At 39.4% G+C, this 27,050-nt stretch overlaps 1 protein-coding gene and 1 pseudogene across 4 annotated transcripts in view; one reads left to right on the top strand and one right to left on the bottom strand.

The window, feature by feature from the left end:
• Positions 1 to 27,050, top strand: part of LOC149197041 (putative UPF0481 protein At3g02645) — an 85,303-nt gene that overhangs the window by 10,272 nt on the left and 47,981 nt on the right. The window lies entirely within an intron of this gene.
• LOC149197042 (uncharacterized) lies at positions 22,361 to 22,844 on the bottom strand (annotated as a pseudogene).

Raw genomic sequence — 27,050 nt, 5'->3', positions numbered from 1 at the left:
TTACAAACAGATCACAGATCAATACACTAGTATTGTTGACGTGGTTAAAACCCTCAAAGAGGGAAACAGTCCCCGGGCTGAGCCAACGCGGCCACTTCAAGCAATTTATTAATAAAAGAATGAAAATTTACATAAGCTTCTCTCATGAACAGTTACCCTACAAATTACCCTCCATGTTCTTTAAATAGAGATCATGGACCAATCGGGTGTTAAGCCATGGATCAAGTGTCGGTAATATCGAGGAGATAATGAACCGTCGATCACTACATATCATGACCTTAGGATTGTAAGTTACAAAAGTACATGGTAAACAAACACACTTTACCTAACTCTACACTAGACCAAGTTATACTTAACTATTTTCTATGTGTCAAAATATCCTAACATCCCCCCTTAAGAACAACTTGCGATAGGATTGAAGGATGTACAAATATGACACAATAGGAGAAGGAAGGAGGCATTAGAGCCTATCCCCCCTTAGTAACAACTTCTTGAACTCCAACCATAAATCAAAGTTTAGTAAGCTTCGCCTCTGTGAGAGCCTTTGTAAAGATGTCTGCAACTTGATCATCTGTTGAACAATATTGCACTACATGAATGAGCTTTCTGATGAAGCGCATGAGCAATTCAATGTGTTTGTTGCGCTGATGTTGGAGTGGATCTTTGCATAGTTGAATGGCACTTTGATTATCACACTAAAGTGTAGTTGGATGTTGCTGCTGAAAGCCAAACTCTGACAGGATCTGACGAAGCCACAGGGCTTCCTTACTAGCTTCTACGGCACCACAATACTCTGCTTCTACTAAAGAAAGAGAAATGACACTTTGTTTCTTGCAAGCCCATGTAATAGGTCCTGAACCAAGAGTGAGTACATAACCTAGAACATAACGAAGTATTCTTTTAGCTGCTTTCCAATGACTTTCATGTGGGTTTTGCATAAACCGAGCAATAAGGCCAACAACAAAGAAAAGGTCAGGACGAGTATGGGTCAGATACAAAAGTTTTCCTACAAGTTTATGGTATAAGATAGCATCAACTTTAGGGGAAGTACAAGTGACTGAAAGTTTGGCTTCAGATTGAAAGGGAGAAGGGGTTGGCTTACAGTATTCCACGTGAAAATAGCGTAGAAGATCACAGGCATACTTGGACTAGGAAAGGGAAATACCTTCCTTGGATTGCAAGACTTGAAGACTAAGAAAATAATGCAAATGTCCTAAGTTTGTCATTTCAAACTTCTTTTTAAGGCTGGGCTTCACATGGTTTATGAGGTCGAAATCACTACCAGTAAGGATAAGATCATCAACATAAAGTACAAGAAAGATAAGAGACTTTCCCACTTTCTTGGTGTAGACAGTATTGTCAGAATGACACCTAGAAAATCAAGTTTCTAAAAGAAAGCTATCCATTTTGGCATACCAAGCCCAAGCAGCTTGCTTGAGACCATAAAGGGATTTCTTAAGCTGACATACAAGGCTGGAGTTTGTTTGTATAAAGCCAATAGGTTGTTCCATATAGATTTCTTCATGCAAGTCCCCATGCAAGAAGGCAAATTTAACATCCATCTGATGGACTTCCCATTTGAAAGAGGCAGCAAGGGAAAGAACAAGGCGGATAGAGTTCATTTTGGCAACAGGGGAGAAGGTTTTAGTATAGTTAATGCCTTCAACTTGTAAAAAACCCTTAGCAACAAGACAAGCTTTATGTTTATTAACTTTTCCATCTGGTCCATACTTGGTTTTGTAAACCCATTTTCATCTAACAAGTTTTCGTCCCTTTGGTAGAGGAACAAGATCCCATGTATCATTTGCCAATAATGAATGATATTCTTCATTCATAGCTACGTCCCAATCTGGATGGCCTGAAACTTCTGTAAAGGTGTCAGGATTATAATTCGTTGAAGCTTGAGCTAGTAAAGAAGAGGCTCTATCGAACTGAGAAAATGTACATCGTTGATCTGTAGGATCACCGACAAGAGCACCTGCTACATCCCGAGTAGCACAGACCCATTTTGGAAGCGGAGGAGCTGAAGGAGGATCCTAAGAAGGTGGGGAAGGATTGTCATCCTCGCTTTCATCTTCTGAAGAAGAAATATTTTCAAAAGTAGAAGAGAAGAGAGAGGTGGCACATCCGCCGAACTAGGTTCATAGGCCGATATATTTTCAGCAAACTTTACATCTCTTCTAATGATAACATTTCTGGACTTAAGTGGAATAAGTCTATATCCTTTGACATCTTCAGAATATCCAACAAAAATACATTTTTCACTCTTAAGTTCTAAAGCTTTACGTTTCTCATCTGGAATATGGGCCCATGCTTCACTTCCAAAAACATGAAAGTGACTTACATCTGGTTTAATTGATCTCCATGCTTCTTCTGGAGTGATATTCTTTAAAACCTTAGTAGGAGTGCGATTTATTATGTAATTTGTACAGTTAATTGTTGTTGCCCAAAAATTAAGACTAAGTCCTTTAGATTGAAGCATACAATTAGCCATTTCCTTTAAGGTGTGATTATTCCTTTTAGCTACACCATTTTGTTGTGGAGTATATGGAACAATATGTTGCATTTGAATTCCATTCTCAGTGCAAAATTTGATGAATTTGTTGTTAACATATTCTTTGCCATTATCAGATCTTAGCTTAAGAATTTGATGTCCATATTGTTTTTCAACAAAGGCCTTAAAGTCCAAGAACATGTTAAATACTTCACTCTTGAGTTTTAAGAAGTATGCCCAAGTGCGTCTGGAGAAATCATCAATGAAAGTTAAGAAATACTTGTAGCTAGAGAATGAAACAACTGGAAGTGGACCACATAAATCACTATGCAGAAGCTGTAAAGGGAATGAGGCGTGCCAAGAGGCACGTTTTTCAAAACTATCCCGATGATGTTTTCTGAGTACACATCCGGGACAAACACCATCTCTGCAAGATACCATTGGAAGACCTGTCACCATATTTTCTTTACATAGATTCTGAAGGGAGCGATAGTTTAAGTGACCAAATCACTCATGCCAAAGTTTGCTCATTTCATTGTTATGAGCAACAAATACCGAGGGAAGATTAAGTAGGAATATACAGGGTAAGTTCCTCAGACAGAACACCGAAGGACACCGCTCACAAATAGATCACAAATCAATACACCAATATTGTTGACGTGGATAAAACCCTCAAAGAGGGAAACAGTCCACGGCTTGAGCCAACGCGGCCACTTCAGGCAATTTATTAATAAAAGAATGAAAATTTACATAAGCTTCTCTCATGAATGGTTACCCTACAAATGACCCTCCATGCTTTTTAAATAGATATGGTGTTAAGCCATGGATCAAGTGTCGGTAATACCGAGGAGAGAATGAACCGTTGGATCACTACATATCGTGACCGTTAGATTGTAAGTTACAAAAGTACATAGTAAAGTAACACACTTTACCTAACTCTACACTAGACCAAGTTATACTTAACTATTTCCTATGTGTTGGAATATCCTAATATTGCTAAGTATTTAAAAACAAACCTCATGTGTCTTATACAATGAACCCATTCAGTTGATTGTCTCGGGTCTCAAAGTGTAATTGCGAGTTCTTTTTTTTTAGTCTCTTCAGCGGGAAAGCCTTGCACACTATGATGCAACACCTTTGAGGAAACCCTTAGGCATACAACACCAGGCAAGAATTTTTTTAAATTCTCATTTAGTGTGACTTATCATAGTGTGAAAAACAATTTCCTTACCACTATTGCCAACACTGAAATGTATGCACTCCATAAATCTTGTAAACTCAAAGTCACGTTTTCAGCTGGATTTAATGGTTTATAAAATATGTTTATTTCTCATTATTTTCATGTCGTTAACTATTTCAGATACCGTTAAGTCATTTTTTGTTATTCAGATAGGATTACTTGTGTAAATTCAAGCTATTAATACCCTAATCTCATGACTAACTAACCGCCCCCTCCATTCATGGGAGCCTTCGAGGCGACGTAGCTTTGGGAAAAAAAACCACAGTGAAGCAGTGCGCAAGCATTTCTATCTCCCTCATTTATGATCAAAGAAAATTAAAATGACGTTATTATTTTGTCTTTTTAATTAATGCTAAGCTTCAACCTCCGTTAATGTATCTATCCGTTCAAATTTCCAACATGTTGGTACAAATTATACATATTCAGATTTGACGTGGTTCTTTGTCACATTATATAAATTGATTGTTCTTATCACACCATGCTTCTTTCAAAGCGCATTTTGTGATGAATTTTGATGTCAGGTTCATGGTCCTTTGTCTCTATGCAATGATTTTTGTTCACTATAATATATACCATGCGTGTCAGAAAACAAAAGAAAATGGGAAAACATATTCTATTTTGCCTCCGTGAATTCATGTGTGTGTGTGGTGATGGGGGGCTAGTCCACCCCCTGCACATGCTCTACTTGTCCTTTTTTCATATTTATTCATTAAAAAAAACAATTTTTTACTAGCTTTCTGTGAATTTGTGAATAGTCTATTACCACTGGTTAACATCACCCTCCCTTTCTGACTCAATTTTGTCACTAATGACTGGTTTTTTAGCTCATATGATTATTCTTTTATTAATGATGAATTCAACATATTTCATTACCTGCAAGTAAATTTGTGAATTTATTTCCAGTATAAGCTTCTTCAACAAGAATAAAGGCAGAGGTAGTAGTAGATGGGGAGGAAACATAGATCAAAATTTAGGATTTAGAGGGGATAAGAGGCCAAGGGCATAAATCCATTTTGATGATCATATCTAAGAATTGAGGCACATTTTGTATATTGATTATATTCATACTTAGTGGGTTTATTATTCCACAAAGTTCGGTTCCCAAATGGCGGCTAAGGGTCTACTAAATCTCACCTTTAACCTATGTAGGGACAACAATCATAGTCACTAAATTTCTTTCTCCCCATTGGGAAAAGCTATTGTCTTCAAACATGACTATTGGAAAATTTGTTCTTTAGAGTCATGGTATTTTTGGGAATGCTCTTTTTTATTGGGTTATTGTTGGTGCTATGGTTGGTTTTACAATACTCTAGTATTATGGTGTAACTTTATTTGACCTATTTGAATCTTGTTGGAAACGCTCTAGCAGTGATTCTAACAGATGGTTATGAAGTGTCTTACTCTATACCACTAGAAAATCCATCTTTAGAAATATAGGCTTGGGAAGTAGCCCCATATACAAGTTAGCATTAATAGAAAGAATAATGGACGAAGTTGTGATGGTGAACACTACCAAATAAGGATATCCCAAGATAACAAAATCACATCAAATAATAAGGAAGCAATACATATTCCTAATGCTATAAGTGTTCTAATCATTGATTCCTTGAGAGATTGGGAAAAGTCCACAGTAGACTCCATGATCGACTAGAGTTTTAAAGGAATTTCTAGCTGAGAATAGAGGCATAAGGTAAATATTTGCAGACCATATTAGATAAATCACAACCTCTTCCATAGCCTTCATCATCGCAGCTATGCTCCCCAAGACGCAACCTCCACCGCCATCAAATCTACCGCTAGATGGCATGATGTCCCTTCAAATGAATACACCTTGTTGGTGCCTAGATTTACCTTAGGCTGAAAAGGCAGGATCCAAGACCAACATCAAACCACGCTCAGCCTTGTAGCTAGCCCTACGAGGATGGGAGAGGGCTCTCTCCGGGTCAATCTCAGCAAATGATGATCTATGGGGCTTGAGATGACTGAAATATCTTCTAATGTTAGGCTAGGTATGAAGTGCAAGGAATTGATTTGATTTTTTGGGAGTTTTGTTGGAATCAAGGGAAAGACAAATTTGGGTCCGGGGATGAAGACCAGTTTTGCAGAGCTCTGATTGCGGCAAGAAAGGCAATCGTTTTGATGCTTTGATTTGTAAAGATGGAGGGCTCAGACTGGTGAGAAGTTGAAGAGGGTGAGAGGATATCAAGAATCCTCTTCAAATTGAAGAAAACATTGAAAATTAAACAAAACTGTAAGGCAGAGCACAACAAGCTAATGAATTCTACCTTTGTCACTCATTTGTTTAATTTCAGAAGCAAAAGAGAAAGGAAATGGTACACACAAATATCAGTGAACTTACAAATTACATAGAGAAAAAACACCATCAAAACACAGAGCCACAGGGATCCCAAAAAGTGCTGCAAACCCTGGTCTTTCCTTTGCCAAAAATGTAGAAATCAAATGTACAATGGAGTGCCAAGCAATCCCAAGTGTCCAACCCTGAAAATGATTGAGAAATTACATGATATAGACAAGCCTAACTCCTTCTGATGCCTCTAGGGGTCGAGCTCATCATTCTAGGAGCTGTTTCAACCATATCTAAACAAGGAACTAAAAAATAGGCAATGAAACAACTTGCCTCTAAATAAAAGGAAACTGATTCATTCACTATCTTTTCACCTTTTAGTGAATGAATCTACATGGATGAGTATCAATGTGCCAAAATTACATCAAAGTCATGAATTTACATCAAGATAAGTCAAAAGTTACATGAAAAAGTGAAACTAGTCAAAACTGGGTGAAATTCTGAGCTGTTGAGTGAAAAATAGGCCAAATTCCCCTATGCGTCGCACCTAAAACCTATATGCGTAGCACAAATTTGAGGCTGATTTTGAGGGTCCTCTCGAAGTCCAAATTGAGCTCAAGATAGCTCGTTGGAAAGTCCTGCCCGTCTACATTCCAACCCAAGTGGAATTTCTGAATTTGACGTCCATTTGCTCCTCCAAAAATCCAATCTCCCAACACTGCTTCCTGTGGGTGCAAAAGGTGGCAGAGAGGTCATTTTTGCTTGTTTTTGACCCTTTAGGCAACCCAGAAATTGATGAAATACTTAGGTAATTCATGAGCATGCATAACTTTTTATAACAAATCTAGAAATGCAAAGTTTTCCTCCAGAGGATCTCCCAATTATAAGCGCGCTCCAAGTGGCGCTACGCGTTGGGCAGGAACATCCGTTTTAAAGCCAAAAATTCAAAATTGACAAAATTTTCTCCAAATTTGTTGAAATTTGAACTGAAGGTCCATAATCAAGTATCATGCTTAGACAAAGAAGCTTCAGCCAAGATTTGGAGCCTATCATGCCTTTTGCATCGTTTTAGTGCCTTCCTTAGTCTTGCCTTCAGGATTTTGATCCTTGCTTTACAAACATGAGTTCGTGCCTAATAATGATTTTTCATGTGCCTGAGCATGTCCTTATCTTTGTTTGCCTTCGCCAAAAGCTTCTCAAGATGAATATTGACCCTCTCAGGCCAAATCTCTCGATTAGCCTCTATCTCCTGCTCCATTGAAGTGAACTCTATCCTCCTCCTTTGGGCAACTTGGTGGTTTTGCCGAATGTTTTGTAACACCATGACTCTATGCTGATCCTCCAGTTGTTTGTTTCGCTGCTCCAAATAGTTTATGACCCATTGAGCTCTCTACAACTTGTTGGTCAATGCATCTATCTCGGCCTTCTGCTCCTAAATAATCTCCCTCAACTTTGAGCTAGGAAAGCTCACATCATCATCAATGAGTATGAAATCAGTGTCTAGGCCTCCTGAAGGGCCCTCATCCTGCATAGGTTTCTTGCCTTTGTCCTGTGCCTGTACCTGTGTTGTTGATGACGGCAACGAGACCCGTTCCACCCCAGGTGGAGATAGTACTCGTCGGGCTGCTGCAAACAATCCTCTCATGCCTCTCTGATAGGTGACATATGTCGGCACACTAGTAGTCTCTGCCTCCCAACCTCCATGCTGGTGTGAAGATTCACCCACATCATGGACAACCTCCTGATGAGCTACTGAAGCTGTGAAGAACTCACGGGAAATGAAGTCTTCCCATGTGATAACCTGCAAGCCAAGCTGATGTACAACAATGATCTTGATGAGCACATAATGGTAAATTCTATTGTACTGCTGTTCAAGAGTCTTCTTCTGCACAACAGTAGTTATCCTCTCGATGTTTCAGCATATGAAATATGGAATTTTCATCATCTTCACTCGTGAAATGCATCAATAATCTGATATGGTATGCACAGAGGCGTGAGAAGCGACCCTCACAACTGAAGTATCTGATAATGAGTCTCATCAACGTCGCATAGAATTCTTTAAAAAACCGGAATGGGAACACCCTGTTGAGCTGTTTCACATAGCTGGGCCTGATGTATGGTTCATAATGTACTTTTTCTACTTGCTGTCTTTTTTTCCACTCCTCACCTACATTGGGTATTCCGGTTGCTTGAGAAATGGTCTCTGGTGTCAAGGTGAAATTTACACCAGCAAGAGTTACCTGACCATTATGCAAATGTGAAACAAACAACTGAGCCAACTTGTAATGATGCTGAATCTGAGCAATAATTTCACAATACTGAAAGCAGGACTGCTATTGGAAACAAGCCATGGCAAGTGGGCAGGCCTAGAATTCAGTCAATGAGGTGGGATCTTCTCTGACATGTTTGCCACCCTTACGAGGCCTCCTCGGTGCATGAAGTTCTGTGGTAGAATCAATGTCTTCTTCATATGATGACTGAGTGTCTGTCATGGTGTTACAAGTCTATGCCAAGTGAATGTTTGACTTGTTGAAAATGAGAATTTGGTGCTTTGTTTCCAATTGCCAAATGTGTGCCAAATAGGAAAGGACTGTGGGAAATATGGACAGCGGGTGTATGTAATTATAGTCAAAGTAATAACAGTCACTTGACTGTATTTAGGAATCTGGGGTTTGATATGGAAAAGTGAAATTGTAGGGTTTAGGGATAGGGACAAGTGGGGAATGAGTGACTTGGGATCATAAGGGAATAGGGGATTGGAAATGATAATATGATTACAGTGATAGGAAAGGGAAATAGGGGATAGATTATTTTGGCACCAAAGTCAAATTTCAAAACTCAAATTCAAACCCTAAGAGCAGTTTTCATAAGAGGATATGGTTTGAATTTCAACATTTAAATTCTCCAAGTCAAACTTCAAAACCACACCAAACACTATTCAACAGCGATTACAAGGTCAATCAAACTTACTCGAGGCAAATGGGAGCGAAGGCAATGACAAAACTGGTTGTTGGCTCTGTGCGCCACACGCATAACCCAGTGCGCCGTGACCCGTATGTGTGTCGTGCACGTTATAATTAACACGGTGATGTGCGGCTGTATGTGCCGCGACCTGCCAATGCGCCGCGACTACCTCCCAACGCGCCACGCAACACTCCAATACACAGTGCCAACCTCAAACACAAATTTTCGCTCCTCCAAGATTTTCCTTTGGGTCTTTGACAACTTCTTTTGTGCAAATGACATTTGAATGGTGAAAATATCTTGTATGGTCATGGATTTGATTTTTGTTTTGCAACAACCCACTTTCTTATGTTTTGAATTTGGCACTTTTCACCTTTAATACAAACTCTATTTTTTGTTTCCATTTTGACCTTTTGACTTGAATGATGAAACTTTGTCAATTTTTGTAGGGATGGTTGGCATTGGATTTCGGAAAAGGATGACCAGGGCCACGCCTAAAATACTCCATGACTGAAAAACTTTAAAAATTATATATTTATTACAAACAATAAATTTGACAAGTTCTTCTTCAAAACAGAGTTTTGAAGAAGAATCATTTTCAAGCATTATTAATAATGAAAATTTTGGAATGAAAACTTATTAAGAACATCCTCATGTGTCTGCTGGCATTATTGGACACTCTGAAGACAAAATTTGTGAAACCCTAGACCCAATGACTGAAATGACTCTTGGCTGACCAAAGACCATCCCTAATCACTGTAAAATTGACTTTGATGAACTTTGATGATCAGACATGAAGCAACAGGGACATGGCATGAGGGAAGTATGGAGACAAGACCCTTTCGTCAGAAGATTGATGCTCCTAATGGAATGCAGATGATAGGACTGTATGAGACACCTAAGATGAAATGCAATAAACGATATTTTGATCTCTGACGGAGGGCTGAACAGACGGACTCTAACATTGGCTCCAATGGGGATGGTAGCTCCTTGGAGGTGCCAAGAACTACAGATCTCTAGGAGAGATAGACAGTGCCTTCGTCCATTGGGCTATGGAGTCAATAACTTGACAAATTGACACAAGGCTTTTGACTCATTTATTGACTGAAATTTGACTCAAACTGACTTTTGAAACCAAAATGACTTAAAAACATGACTTGACACACTCAAACCAAAGCTGAAATCATTCTTCAGAATTATAGCCTTCACTTCGGGCCCCAAACTGAAGAAAAGATCACAGCACACTCTTGCAATGATACTGAAATAAAATGGTATATACAGTGACAATGTAAACAACAGAAAACACCTCAGAAATTGTACCGCTTGAGCAGCCGACCATTGACCGGCCCTCTTGGATAGTCTTCCCCATTCATCTCCTTCAGAAGAAAAGCATTCTGACCCCAATATGCAGCAATTTTGAAGGGACCTTTCCAGAGATTCTCAAACTTACCGTGCTTACCCTTTTCCTCATTCCTTGCATCCCATTTCAACACCACGTCCTCCAATTGGAACTTGTCTGCCTTTGCTTTTCTGTCATAGATTTTCTTAATTATCTCCTGCAGCTTGAATGTGTTTTGGAAAACCTCTTCTCTCATTCGCTGCAAATGAATCATTTGATTTAGTCTTCTCTGCATATGATATTCTTCACTGCCAGCTTCCTGAAGAGTTTTGACTACCAGAGCTGCGAGAGAGGTAGGGAACACTGTGTCAACTCCATATACTAAATCAAAGGGGGACATACCAATAGATTTCTTCTGACTCACTCGGTCTGCCCAAAGTACATTAACTAATTTCTTATGCCAACCTTTCTTATTTATTTCCAACAACTTTTTAATGATGTTAACCAAAGATTTGTTGGAAGACTCTGCCAATCCATTGCCTTGTGGATGATAAGCGGTTGAGTGTCCCAATGTGGTGTAATACTTATTACAAAACTCAACCATCCTTTTTGATTTGAAAGCTGCTGCATTATCAGTGATTAACTTATTCAGGGAACCAAAATGAGACAAAATGTTATTCTCAAGGAATGAAATTATTACCACATCCGTAACTTGTCTGGTGGGAATTGCTTCGATCCATTTCATGAAATAATCAGTTGCCATGAGGATCCACCTGTGCTGAGTGGAGGAAGGAGGATGGATCTCACCAATGAAATCCAAGCCCCATTGCTGAAAAGGGGCACTTACCTCAATAGGCTTAAGTGGAAAAGGCTGTAATTTCTGTCTTCCTTCAAAAATATGACATTTATGACAACTTTTGACAGTCTTATACACATCAGAAAAAAGTGTTGGCCAATAATATCTGACTCTCATAATCTTGTTGGCCGTTGTTTTCCAAAAAAGGTGACCCCCGCAATCTCCTTTATGGAAGTCCTCCATGACTTGCTTTGCTTCTTCTTCCACCAAACAATTCAACAAAATACCACCGGGATCTTTCCAGTAAAGTGCAGAATTCAAAATACAAAACTTAGCAACCTTCAACTTCAATGTTCTACTTTTGTTTCTAGCCATGCCAGGTGGTGATGACAGATTTTGAAGCACATAAACAATGTACGAATACCAAGGAGAAAGAAGGAAAATTTCTGATACCTGAGTGGGCAGATTGTCTTCATCTTCCTCGGACATAGCAGCAATTAGATTAATGTCCAAAGCGTGCAAATTTGACTCAGCCATAAGTTTTGTCAGCCCCTGTCCTTTAATGAGCTTTGTCAGTTTGATTTCTACATCATATTCCAGCAAGGCAACAATCCATTTGCCTCTCCTTCCCTTTGGATATCTTTGCACTAGGACATCTTTGACAGCAGCATTAGGAACATAGGCAAGGATGTGAGAATGCAAAATATAAACCCGAAAATCTTTCAATGCTTTTACCAATGCAAGGGTCTGTTTTTCAATAATATTATACTTCAATGCCGCATCCCTTATGGTTTTGCTGAAGAATGCAATTGGTTTTTCGAGTTGGTCTCTCTTCTGCATCAAGACTGCTGCCATAGTATGATCCGAGGCAAAGGAAAACAAAATAAAATCCTGAGTATAGTCCGGGCTGATCAAAACCGGAGTTGAAGAAAGATCGAATTTCATCAAATTAAAGGACTTAACTGCTTCCTTGGTCCACCTTACTGCACTATCCTTTTTCAGCATGTTTGTGATCTCTCTTAAGTGTTCTGCAAGATTGGGAACAAAACGGCATAGGAAATTTATCTTACCATTGAAGGATTGGATTTCTTTCTTACTTCATGGGAGATCAATCTTTTGAATGGCCTCCACTCGAGCTGGATTGATTTGGATTCCCTCCTTTGAGATTATATGCCCGAGAAGCTTGCCTTCATCCATGGCAAACAAGCTTTTCTTTGGATTGAACGAGATGCCATACTTCCTACACCACTGAAAGATGATCTTCAAATGATAGAGGTGCTCTTCATCTGTATTGGAGAAAACTGTTAAGTCATCAAGATAAACAACAAGAAAAACATCTTTTTCATTGGCAAATGCTATATCCATCGCCCGCTAAAAGGTTGCACCAGCATTTTTCAATCCAAACGACATCTTTGCATAATGAAAAGTTCCCCACGGAGTGGTGAACGCTGTCTTGTCACGATCATCCTCATGGACCAAAATTTGGTTATAACCCGAATAACCATCAAGTAGTGACATCCGTGATGCTCCAACTACTCGCTGAAGTATGTGATCCATCTTGGGCAATGGATAATTGTCTTTCAAGGAAACTTTGTTCAGATTTCTAAAATCAATGCATAACCGAATCTCACCTATCTTCTTGTGGACGGGAACCAAGTTTGAAATCCAATCTGAAAATCTGATAGGGACTATGATACCAGCTTTATACAACCTGTTCACCTCCTTTTCGATTGAGGGCAGCAGCTTTGGATTGATTCTTCTTAGCTTTTGGCGAAAAGGCTTTTGATTTGGCTTGATCGGGATCACATGCTGAATTATGCTTGTGTCATATGCTTTCAAATATGAATAATCCCAAGCGAATACATCAGTAAAAGAGGATAACAAACTGATATATTTCGCTCTCACCTGTGGGGGCAATGCCTTCGATAATTTTACCATCTTGGGATGTTCAGCTGATCCAATGTTCACATCTTCAACTCCCTTTTCAGTTGGCAGCAAGGTCGGTTTTTTAGCCACATCGTCTTGATCAAAGAGCTCCTCTAAAGGTATTAGACCTTTAGGAATGATGTTGTCTTTGAGCTACAAAAATTCCATCTGATTGACTTCCATATTCTCATCACCATCATCATACTCCATATCAATAGAAATGTCCTTGAATTTACCTTTATTTTGCAGAAATTCATCGATCTCATCATCATCTTGGAACACTTGCCAATACCTTTGATTGTCGGGCACAACCGGGCGATGCTTCACATGAATCTCAAACTTGTTGTTTGAGTTCATAGGAATCTTCAAATTGCTTGCTGCTATTGCAAGTGAGTCTGCAATGACATTCTGAGCACGGGGCACACAAGTGATAATATAATCAGAAAATACCTTTAAGATATCCAACACTGCATTGCGGTAGGCCCGCATTCGAGGATGCTTAGCTTGATATTCACCTTTCACCTGATTGATGACTAACTCGGAGTCGCCATACACTGAAATCCTTTTGGCATTCAATTTTCTAAAAACTTTCAAACCAGCAATCAAAGCTTCATATTCAGCCTCATTGTTTGAACAGTCTAAAGCTAATTTATAAGAGAAGACCCGTACATTACTTGGCACTTTGTTTGGGGCGAAAACAGGGCTGCGTATCCAAATACCAATTCCAGCACCTTCCCTTCCTACAGCGCCATCAAAATCCATACTCCATAGGCCTGTTTCATCTTCTTCCAAATGCTGAAACTCTTGTTCTTTACCTTGTTGTCCGTCATTATGTTGCTGCTATCGAACTGCTGATTTTACAACAATGCCATCAAGTCTTCACCACTCCTGTCTCAAGACTTCTCTAAAATTTTCAGTAATCTCAGGAATGTCTTCTACTTCCACTAGTTGGCTATTTACATCATTAAAACTATCTGAATACAAAACAAATGACTCTAGATCAGTATGTACATAGTTGATCGGATGATTTACCGGTTTCTCCTTGCTAGTAATCATGTACTTCATTTTTTTCTCTCGGTATAGTTTCCTCATCTGGCCAAACACGGGAATCGTAGCATAGGAGAAATCAAGTTGCATTGTCCCCTTAATCTTTTCTCCCAAAGATCTGGAAAGAAGCATGCCAAATCTAGGAGGTATATCCGCCACCACCACATCCATCAAAACATTTTTAGCCGGAATCTGATCCAAACTGACCACCAAATCTTTGATAAGCCCGATGCACCTTACTCTACCAGAATCGAAAGAGTAAAGGTCATGGTATTTTCTAGTGATGTCCAATCCAAATTTCTCCATGATGGCTTTCAGCATAAGATTATGAGAAGCTCCGAAATCAAACATAGCATTATGTAAAACAAAGTCATGCACCCTGAGACTAATATAGAAAGGAGCAACATCACTATCTTGGGACTGACCTTCCAATGCTGGCCCAAAGATCAACTCGGGACTGTCATCCTCCACATTTACCATGTCTAATGATGGATCTAAGCTCAAAATTTTAGACACCTGACTTTTATAATTGTTGTTCTTCATCAACTCGGTCAAAGGAATGGATATTTTCAACTTAGAAATTTCATTTTCTAAGTTAAAAACTGAAACTTTGTCTACCTCTTTTGCTGGAACATCTTTCTTCTCCATTTTCTCCTTTGACACATTTGGCTGATTTGGTCTTTCACTTGCTGATGTCATTTTGCTGCTGCTAGGATCGGTTATCTCTTTTCCCTTTTTCTGCACATTGGGAGGATCATTCTTTGACGTTGCTGCCTCCTTCTTTTTCTGAATTGGATTTACAGGCATATCTCTATTTCGTAGTGAATATTGCCGTTGTTGAGTTGACAAAGCATTCATATATCCTCTTTGGTAATCATCGGACTCTTCCTCAAGCACTGTCTCATTTGCCAAAATAAATTTTTCATCCCCTCGTTCAGCTGGATTCTCGGAGTACTCCTCATCTTCAGTGATGTAAATTGGCATGTCATCGGGCGTAAAGAAATGATTTTCTTCTCCAATCACATTCTCCTCCTCTTCTGATTTCGGACCAAGTACAACATTTTGTTGGAGAGGTGTCTGCACTTGCTGCTGCGCTGTTTGATCTTGGGCTCGCTGCTCTCTTTGTTTGATCCTATATTGGGGTTGTTGCTGGCCACGAAAGTTAGGATTTATGATCTGTGGTTTAGGCTTGTCAAGTTTTAGTCTATCCAGCATCTGTTCCACCTTTCGAAGCACTTGATCTGATGAGGAAGATTCTTCTTTTATTGTGACTTTCTTTTTAGCTCTTGCTCTAGCTCTCTTGGCCAACAGATTTGCTTCAATGCTGACCGCAATCTTCTGCATGTCTTCTAAAGTAGCTGGATCTCTTTCTCTTAATTGGTAAGCCATATCAGTTTCAAAACCATCCAGAAACTTTGTCAGGGCTAGCCCCATGGGTGGCTTTATGTGATCAGGGATTGCATTGTAAACTGAATTGAATCTAATGTAGTAATCTTGAAGAGACTCACTAGCATTTCGTTTGATGTGCTCATACTCGGAAAGAATCTGAAGGGGATTTTTCTTCACTTCCCACCGGTTTAAGAATTGTCTCTGTAGATCAGCCAATGTAGTGACACTTGCAGTCGGCAAGGCCCTAAACCATTTCCTTACTTCACCACCAAATGTTTGTACAAACAGTCTCATGGTTACATTTTCTGCATCAATCTCATGAAGATCATAGAAATCTGTCATTTTGTTCACATGTTGCTGAGCTGTGACACCATGAGGAGTGCCATCAAACAAAGGAATTATGCTTTGATAGTCGGCCGGCATATCATCCAGATTTTGAGGCAGTACAAGAGGTGAAAAATGAGCAGCCATTGCGCTTGGTGGATTTTCAATTGGTCTTGGTGATGTTGGGGGAGTAGGTGTAGCTAATGTATAGGGGGTATGAGGAGGTGTATGCGGAGGTGAAGCAATCTTGGCTATTTTAGGAGTAGAAGGAGTAGATGGAGGTAATACTACTGCAGACTTTTGCACAGGAATGGTAGGACTTCTTGAACTAGACACATGTGCGGATGACCTAAGGGTTGCAGAAGCAGTCTCTATGAAATCAGCAATATTAGAAGCCACAATTGTAGTTTGGAGCTGATTCAAAATATAATGATCAATGGATTTATTGGCCCTTTTAGTTTCAAGATTTCGAACAAACTCAAGATTTAAGGCAGTGGAAGCGACGACACTTTCAGATTAGGTTTAAAACAAAGACAACTCAAACTGCTCATCAAATTCAAGGTCCTCAATATACTAAAAACCAACAGGACACGATTGAGCTTTGAACACAGGAATGATAGAACTTCCTTGGCGAATGATTCTTGGAATAAGATTGGGATTTTTGTAGACAGGAGGAGGATCAGGATTCGGATTTGCTCTGGTATGTCTTCTGGAAGCCAGTGTGCTATTATTTCAAGAAATCAAAAGGACATTAACAACTTGTTCAGCCTATCAAATCCTAAACTTATCATCCAAAAGCTTAGAATTCTCAAATGTACTGGGATGATCTGCAAGTTAGATACTCTGTTTATAAGACTAGACTGGAGATTGACTGAAGTAGCATTTATCTACTTGTTCTAATGAAAATAAAAAGCGTTTCGAAGGTTACATGGCTAATCTTCAGGCTTCGTCTGTAGTTTATAAAATGAAGAATACCAACAAACAAATAATTTAGTTCCCCAGTATGGTCGCCACTATGTTAGTGCCTAGATTTACCTCAGGCTGAAAAGGCAGGATCCAAGACCAACATCAAACCATGCTCAGCCTCGTAGCTAGCCCTACGAGGACAGGAGAGGGCTCTCTCCGGGTCAATCTCAGCAAATGATGATCTATGGGGCTTGAGATGACTGAAATATCTTCTAATGTTAGGCTAGGTATGAAGTGCAAGGATTTGATTTGATTTTTTGGGAGTTTTGTTGGAATCAAGGGAAAGGAAAATTTGGGTCCGGGGATGAAGGCCAGTTTTGCAGAGTTCTGATTGGGGCAAGAAAGGCAATCGTTTTGATGCTTTGATTTGTAAAGATGGAGGGCTCAGACTGGTGAGAAGCTGAAGAGGGCGAGAGGATATCAAGAATCCTCTTTAAACTGAAGAAAACATTGAAAATTAAACAACACTGTAAGGCAGAGCACAACAAGCTAATGAATTCTACCTTTGTCACTCATTTGTTTAATTTCAGAAGCAAAAGAGAAAGGAAATGGTACACACAAATATCAGTGAACTTACACATATAGAAAAAACACCATCAAAACACAGAGCCATAGGGATCCCAAAAAGTGCTGCAAAACCTGGTCTTTCCTTTTCCAAAAATGCAGAAATAAAATGTACAATGGAGTGCCAAGCAATTCCAAGTGTCCAACCCTGAAAATGATTGAGAAATTACATGATATAGAAAAGCCTAACTCCTTCCCATGCCTCTAGGGGTCGAGCTCATCATTCTAGGAGCTGTTTCAACCATATCTAAACAAGGAACTGAAAAATAGGCAATGAAACAACTTGCCTCTAAATAAAAGGAAACTGATTCATTCACTATCTTTTCACCTTTTAGTGAATGAATCTACATGGATGAGCATCAATGTGCCAAAATTACATCAAAGTCATGAATTTACATCAAGATAAGTCAAAAGTTACATGAAAAAGTGAAACTAGTAAAAACTGGGCGAAATTCTGAGCTGCTGAGTGAAAAATAGGCCAAATTCCCCTATGCGCCGCGCCTGAAACCTGTATGCATAACACAACTTTGAGTTTGCTTTTGAGGGTCTTCCCAAAGTCCAAATCGAATGCAAGATAGCTAGTTGGAAAGTCTTGCATGTCTACTTTCCAACCCAAGTGAAATTTCTGGATTTGGCGTCCATTTGCCCCTCCAAAAATCCAATCTCCCAACACTACTTCCTGTGGGTGCAAAAGGTGGCAGAGAGGTCATTTTTTGCGTGTTTTTAACCCTTTAGGCAACCCAGAACTTGATGAAATCCTTAGGTAATTCATGAGCATACACAACTTTTTATAAAAAATCCAGAAATGCAAAGTTTTCCTCCAGAGGATCTCCCAATTATAAGCGCGCGCCAAGTGGCGCTACGCGTTGGGCAGGAAAATCTGTTTTGAAGCCAAAAAATTCAAAATTGACAAATTTTTCTCCAAATTTGTTGAAATTTGGACTGAAGGTCCATCATCAAGTATCATGCTCATCCAAAGAAGCTTCGGCCAAGATTTGGAGCCTATCATGCCTTTTGCATCGTTTTAGTGCCTTCCTTAGTCTTGCCTTCAGGATTTTGATCCTTGCTTTGCAAACATGAGTTCGTGCCCAATAATGAATTTTCATGTGCCTCTTTGTTTTCCTTCACCAACAGCTTCTCAAGATGAATATTGACCCTCTCAAGCCAAATCTCTCAATCAGCCTCTATCTCCTGCTCCAATGAAGTGAACTCTATCCTCCTCCTTTGGGCAGCTTGGCGGTTTTGTTGAATGTTTTGTAACTCCATGACTGTATGTTGATCCTCCAGTTGTTTGTTTTGCTGCTCCAAATAGTTTATGACCCATTGCACTCTCTGCAAATTGTTGGTCAATGCATCTATCTCGGCCTTCTGCTCCTGAATAATCTCCCTCAGCTTTGAGCTAGGAGAGCTCACATCATCATCAATGAGTATGAAATCAGTGTCTAGGCCTCCTGAAGGGTCCTCATCCTACATAGGCTTCTTGCCTTTGTCCTGTACCTATACCTGTGATGTTGATGACGGCAACGAGACCCCTTCCACCCCAGGTGGAGATAGTACTCGTTGGGTTGCTGCAAACAATCCTCTCATGCCTCTCTGATAGGTGACATATGTCGGCACACTAGTAGTCTCTGCCTCCCGACCTCCATGCTGGTGTGAAGATTCACCGGCATCATGGACAACCTACTGATGAGCTACTGAAGCTGTGAAGAACTCACGGAAATGAAGTCTTCCCATGTGATACCCTGCAAGCCAAGTTGATGTACAACAATGATCTTGATGAGTGCATAATGGTAAATGCTATTGTACTGTTGTTCAGGAGTCTTCTTCTGCACAAGAGTAGTCATCCTCTTGATGTTTCGACACATGAAATATGGAATGTTCATCATCTTCACTCTCGTGAAATGCATCAATACTCTGATATGGTATGCATTGAGGCGTGAGAAGCGACCCTCACAACTGAAGTATCTGATAATGAGTCTCATCAACGACGCATAGGATTCTTTCAAAAACTGGAATGGGAACACCCTGTTGAGCTGTTTCACATAGCTGGGCCTGATGTATGGTTCATAATGTACTTTTTCTACCTACTGTCTTTTGTTCCACTCCTCACCTACATTCGGTATTCCGGTTGCTTGAGAAATGGTCTCTGGTGTCAAGGTGAAATTTACACCAGCAAGAGTTACCTGACCATTATGCAAATGTAAAACAAACAACTGAGCCAACTCGTAATGATGTTGAATCTGAGCAATCATTTCACAATACTGAAAGCATGACTGTTGTTGGAAAAAATCCATGGCAAGTGGGAAGGCCTACAATTCAGTCAATGAGGTGGGCTCTTCTCTGACATGTCTGCCACCCTTACGAGGCCTCCTCGATGCATGAAGTTCTGTGGTAGAATCACTGTCTTGTTCATATGATGACTCAGTGTCTGTCATGGTGTTACAAGTCTATGCCAAGTGAATGTTTGACTTGTTGAAAATGAGAATTTGGTGCTTTGTTTCCAATTGCCAAATGTGTGCCAAATAGGAAAGGACTGTGGGAAATATGGACAACGGGTGTATGTAATTACAGTCAAAGTAATAACAGTCACTTGACTGTATTTAGGAATCTGGGGTTTGATATGGAAAAGTGAAATTGTAGGGTTTAGGGATAGGGACAAGTGGGGAATGAGTGACTTGGGATCATAAGGGAATAGGGGATTGGAAATGATAATATGATTACAACGATAGGAAAGGGAAATAGGGGATAGATTATTTTGGCACCAAAGTCAAATTCAAAACTCAAATTCAAACCCTAAGAGCAGTTTTCATAAGAGGATAGGGTTTGAATTTCAACATTTAAATTCTCCAAGTCAAACTTCAAAACCACACCAAACACTATTCAATAGCAATTGCTAGGTCAATCGAACTTACTCTGGGCAAATGGGAGTGAAGGCAATGACAAAACTGGTTGTTGGCTCTGTGCACCGCATGCATAACTTAGTGCGTCGCGACTCGTATGTGCGCCGCGCACGTTATAATTAACATGGTGATGTGTGGCTGTATGCGCCGCGACTACCTCCCAACGCGCCGCGCAACACTCCAATACACAGTCCCAACCTCAAACACAAATTTTCGCTCCTCCATGATTTTCCTTTGGGTCTTTGACAACTTCTTGTGTGCAAATGACATTTGAATGGTGAAAATATCTTGTATGGTCATGGATTTTTTTTTTGTTTTGCAACAACCCATTTTCTTATGTTTTGAATTTGGCACTTTTTACCTTTAATACAAACTCTGTTTTTTGTTTCCATTTTGACTTTTTGACTTGAATGATGAAACTTTGTCAATTTTTGCAAGGATGGTTGGCATTGGATTTTGGCAAAGGATGACCAGGGCTATGCCTGAAATACTCCATGACTGAAAAACTTTAAAAATTACATATTTATTACAAACAATAAATTTGACGATTTCTTCTTCAAAACAGATTTTTGAAGAAGAATCATTTTCAAGCATTATTAATAATGAAAATTTTGGAATGAAAACTTATTAAGAACATCATCATGTGCCTGCTAGCATTATTGGAGACTTTGAAGACAAAATTTGCAAAACCCTAGACCTAATGACTAAAATGACTCTTGGCTGACCAAAGACCATCTCTAATGATTGTAAAATTGACTTTGATGAACTTTGATGATGAGAGACGAACCAGCAGGTACATGACATGAGGGAAGTATGGAGACAAGACCCTTTCGTCAGAAGATTGATGCTCCTAATGGAATGCAGATGATAGGACTGTATGAGACACCTAAGATGAAATGCAATAAACGATATTTTGATCTCTGACGGAGGGCTGAACAGATCGAAGTACATGACATGAGGGAAGTATGGAGACAAGACCCTTTCATCAGAAGATTGATGCTCCTAATGGAATGCAGATGATAGGACTGTATGAGACACCTAAGATGAAATGCAATAAACGATATTTTGATCTCTGATGGAGGGTTGAGTAGATCGACCCTAACACACCCTTCACTTGGGCAAACACTACAACCCCCATATTGTACACGACTAACAACACTGCACACAATAATCACTACAACATGTTAGAGAATACACGCAAGAGTGGTAGAGGCCTCAACAAACCCAAAAGCTCAAAATGTGGTGATATCACTCATTCCATATCACTTTTTCATCATTATAGTAATTTTGAGGTCTAAGATGGGCCTCATAACAAAAATGTACAACCAAAATCAACTTTTTAAGAACCAATAAGATTCAAGTTGATGATTTCATCCATTGGGTGATTCACCATTTTTGGAATAAAAAGTAAAAAGATTAAAAAATAAAATAAATAAAAAACTACTTTTCAACTTGAATTTTCAACTTATATCTCTATGGTTATACTCAAATTTCCCGCAGGAGCACTCATTTAATTTGACTTTAATTCCTCATCCAAGGAGTACCCATGTTGCATAATTTTGACGGACCCTACTACACGAAAATGGGAAAAAACATGAAAAAATGTGATTGCAATCACGTTTTTTCATGTATTTCTCATTTTTCATGTAGCAAGATCCATAGAAAGTATGGAACATGGGTAATCTTTGGATGAGGAATTCAATTCCACATCTAATGAGTGATCCCACCTAAAATTCGAGTAAAATTGTAGGGAGATAAGTTGAAAATACGAGTTGAAAAAAAAAATATATCTTTCTTCCCTCTAAACTTTGATTATGTAATCTAATCTTATTTGATTATTTCCACTATTATTTTATAATATTCCTTAGGAGGCCCATTTTAGACCTCAAAATTTTTCTAAAATCACTATATTTTTCTTCTTGTTGTCATTAAGTTAATGTTATATGTCATTTACTTCCACGTTTTTATGTGTGTAAATTCTTTTTTAGAAATATTGAATGTAACCAAAGATCAAATAATAAGATCATTAGTGAGTCACACCATCTACAAAAGTAAATTTCTTCTCATTCTGCGTAGAAAAACTATGAACCTTATTAGAAAGTAACTTTAAGTGGCTTGAGTTGAGTTAAGCCATAGCAACTCAATTAAATTATCATCATTAGAAACATTAAGTGACAGAGATAGGATTTTCAACAAGGCTTGTTGGTCCCAACTTAAGGGCCTAGAAGCATGGAAATATCTTAATATAGGAAATAACTATACAAGCTTTTTCATGGACTCTTGTTGTTTCCTCTTCTTCTAAAGAAAAAATGGTGTAACTCCCATTTTCACATTCATGGGAAGACCGAGAATCATCTCTATGACTACTAATATTTTGGTGAGGGTTTATTCTATCGAAAGACATGTCAATTGTTGAATAGTTTCAACTATTGGAAATAGATCAATGCCTACTATCAGATTCGGTAGTTTCCTTGGACTTCATATCAAGTTCTTGTGAATGTGTATTTTCTCTCTCCATTTTCTGCTCTACTTCACATGGTATTTCAAACCTGTACTTGAATGTAGGATGAAATGGACATTCCTTACCCATATATTTATATAAAAGGGTAAATTTCTATATTTAAGCACTTAAATTCCCAATTCAACTAGGTAATTTCCACATTAAGTCACGTATAATTAATTGAGCTTCTCTATCACCAGGGGTTGTTGTGTGTAGTGCAACTAAAATTTTATAGTAATATAATTTTATTTTTTTTACTTTCCATGGATAATAAAGTATATTTTGGGATATTTGTTATATGTATAACCCTGAAATGTCTCTCTCATTTCATTTTGATGGTAACAAAACTTCTTATATAATTCATAATCTACTCTTTTGCGAATTTTAGAATTCATTTCTTTGTACCACTAGGTTCCACTACAACAATAGTTAATAAAGCAATTGAAGTAAGCATACAAGCATCCTAATTCAATAGGGGCTATCCTAGAATATCACTGCCCCTTCCAAACATGAGATCTAAACCATAGTCAAATTGGTTATTGATGATCTCAAGAGTGTTTATGTCACTAATGAGGATTGAACTCGAGGCCTACTTGAGATGAATTCTCCACTTTTCTTTTAGATCACAAGTTCATGCCCCATAATGTGCCAATTTGACATTTGGAGCCTTTATTTTACTCTGTTTTATGTCTCTGTGTGTACCGAAGACCTATTGAAACTACCCCACTTATAACTCAGGTTTGAGTGCCTCATTAGATTCACCCCTAGTAGTTCCGGATCAAAGCCATCCGAGAACTTAAGTAGAGCTGACTTTCTTGACGGTTTCAAATCATCGGGAATAGAATTATAAACTGTATTGAATCTGATTATGTAATCTTGAACTGACTCACTCGGACTACACTTGAGGTTGTTGTATTCGGCGTTAATCTGAAGCGGATCCTTTCTGATTTCCCACCGGTCTAAAAACTGATTCTGAAGTGCTTCCAAGGTGGGAATACTTCTTGCTGCCAACCCCCTGAACCACTTTGTAACTTCTCCTCCAAATGTTTGCACGAACAACCGCATAGTAACATCTTCTTCATCTAACTCATATAGATCAAAGAAAGTGGTCATCTTGTCAATATGTTGCTGAGCAGTAATACTTTGTGGAGTGCCATCGAACATGGGAATTTTACTTTGATAATCAGCTGGCATGTCATGGAGATTTGCAGGCAAAGCAAGTGGGGCAAACCGGGCTGCCATTGTTCTAGGTAAAGTGGGTCTTGGAGTAGCAGGCGGAGTAGGTGTAGCTGTATGAGGATGTTGTCGGGAAAAGTATCCAATACGGAATGACCCTATCCCACTCTAAGGGTGATAGTACCTCAGCAACAACCGAAGCAAAGCTATCTAAGATTTCTTCTTTATGAAAGTAAAATAGGAGAGAAAGGGATCCACTAACCGATGTCTTTCGCTAATGATTGATCCAATCTTCTCTCTTTGTTGCTTGCTCCCAGCTCCTTGCTCTTTTACTGGCCCAACTACACCAAGATCCTGCAAAATGGCAAGAGGAGGAAACTACAAGAAGCATACATTCATAATTGATTCAAGGATTAGAATAAATCAAATACACAAGTATAACAATACACCATTGAGACACATGCATATAGAAGAACCTCAAATGCTTTATTAATGGAAGAAGTAAAGTTCAGGAAGTGATACAACCATAAGAGGCCCAATCCAGCATCACCTCCCAGCAGAAAGAAATCTCCCCTTCACCTCCTTCAAAGCAAATCACCCAATAGTTCTATACTCAAACCAACAGCACTTCCTTACATTCACAAGATTCCAGCCTCCTTAGACCTCATGAGAGAGCTCTATATATAGGAGTTTTGGAGAAAGGATGAGTAAGCTTGAGAGCTGACTAGTGTCCTCTCCCACTTCAGTTATTCTTCAGTTCTTGAGTCCACTTGGAGGTTCTTGCTTCCACTTGGAGATCTAGACCCTCTTACTCATCACCAGGCGAATTCCTTGATCCAAGTGTCATTCTGGAAGCTTCCTGGGCGCTGACACCTTGAGGAATGACTGTGCCACTTGTCCAAGTACGCTCAGCGCAGGTGGCCTTCTTTGCAGTTGACATTCATCGCAGGTACAGAGTGGATCACTTGACATTCAGCGCAGATGCTCAGTGGAGCAGTTGACATGATCCAGAATTTGCTTGTTTTTGAGTGTTTTCAGGTGGAGAACTGATCTTCAGTGCTGTGGTTTGTTGACCTTGTTCCTCTAGGGGTAGGAACAACATGTTTAGGGACTTTGGATCCCTTAGATTATGGACATTTCATGCTTCATGCTGTAAGGCACAAAAATGTCTATAACAGTTGCCCCCTAAAGTATGAGGTCGTTTATCGGGTGAAATGCTTTATCAGGAGGATCCGGAGTTCATTCAATCGCTGAGAGATGACCTGTAATAAAATACAATACAATACATTATTTTTCATTCTGCTTTCATGATCTAGCTGAGGCGGGCATTCCCATGCTTAGCTTTATAAATTCATTTTGGTACATAGAACAGACGATCGTCTGATGGTAGACTGATAATTCTCTGCTGAAATTATCATCCTTTGAGTAGGATGATCATCTGCTGCAATGATGTACATGTCAAATGTCTTTATATTTCCTGAATATATATCGCAGCCCGGATGGATGAAACTAGATCCGGGGTCTTCAAACTCGTTCGATCTTCACTCTAAGTACAAGTCAATCCATGTGAGAATTGCGCTGAAGTCGAACATGGAAAGACATCGCTTGATTACCGGTCAATGATGTAAACCGTTAACAAGCGCGAGAGGAATCACCGATAATGCTAATGACCCTCAAGGTACTGCAGTACAATTCACGTGGTGTGAATATAGGAGTTGGTGTCGAACACCACGCAAAGTCTTCTGGTCGAAGGTCATTGATGTATACCTGTCGCCGGAAGTGAGAAACTTGCCATTGAGGCATGCAAGCTTCAAAGTACTGAGGGGGTTGTTCCTAGATCAACTTCTTGGATAATGAGCTGAAGTCGACAAGAAGCGATCCGTCAAAGGAGGGCCTTAATGAATCCCACATCAGTGACACGGAACAGAGCTAATGATTTTAGTGGAGGTGAAAACAATCTGTGACATATGATTCAGGGTGGCGGTCATGAATGGATGAAGGATAATGTATGGCAGTGGATGGGACATGGTTGACTCTTTCTGAACGACATCTCTTGAACATATAATGACACTGATGCGATGGGTCGGTAGCATTACCCCAAATGTGGATGGTTTGGCGAGACCATGGTGATGAGACCGGTGAATGAAACAACCCAACCCGATGTGGTACGGAGGAAAAGTGTCATGTTCAAGAGCGACTTGCTACCATTAAAGCTTTAAGGTTCTCCCAATTTTTCCCCAGTCATTTATGACCAGTACCTCTTTATTTTTGTCAAGCTTGAGGAGGATACTTGTTCTATAACCTACCCTTCGGGCAAGCCCATCGCTATGTTTTAACGAGCCTAGCGATAGGGAAACTCGTTCTCGTCTAAAGACAAGTTTGTCGCTATTTAATCATTTTAACGAGTCTAACGACAAGGAAAACTCGGTCCTTTTCATTTTTAGAGAGTCTGAAAAGGTACAGAAAGTTAACTCCGAAAATCCTTTATCGTCATCTAATCCCTTAAGTCCGAAAAAGTATAAAACAATACAGAAGGGATGAGTTTTCGGTACTTTTAACGAGCCGAACAAAACAAGCGCTCGATCTTTTTGTGCAATAATCCCTCAGGTCCAAAAAGATTAAAATCTAGAGGAGGGATAGCTCTTCCGGTCACTTTAACGAGCTGGAAGGCCAAAACTCGGCAAACTTTTCATATTTTACGAGTCAGATGAAAAGAGCTTAAAGAAGACTCGTCTTTTGAGGAACGAGTGATGAACAGGGATAGCAGCAGATTCCAGGTACAGGTTGGAATTTTCCAATCACGGCAGTGTCACAAGGATGGCTAGGTGAAATCACTCTTCGCAGCTGTTCCTCAAAATGGGTAAACAATCATATGGAGGTGAACGATCGACCAAATGACGGTGGAGGTGACAGGTGCAAACACGACCAAGGCTTTTATGGCTGATAAATTTACGATCACAGAGGTTATTTACCGGTATGGGTTCATTTTTTAACGAGCTTGAATGCGCCAAAACACTGCTCAATCTTATGTTTATTTTTTAACGAGCATGAACTATGTGCTAAAACTGCTCGGATCTTGCGTTTATTTTTTAACGAGCATGAACTATGTGCTAAAACTGC

This window comes from Pinus tabuliformis, chromosome 2_2, assembly GCF_031772625.1.
Source record: "Pinus tabuliformis cultivar Carrire ecotype Pingquan chromosome 2_2, CPIR1, whole genome shotgun sequence".
Classification (NCBI taxonomy): Eukaryota; Viridiplantae; Streptophyta; class Pinopsida; order Pinales; family Pinaceae; genus Pinus; species Pinus tabuliformis.
Note: the sequence above shows the minus strand (reverse complement) of the source record. Positions and strands in the feature narration are given on the sequence as shown.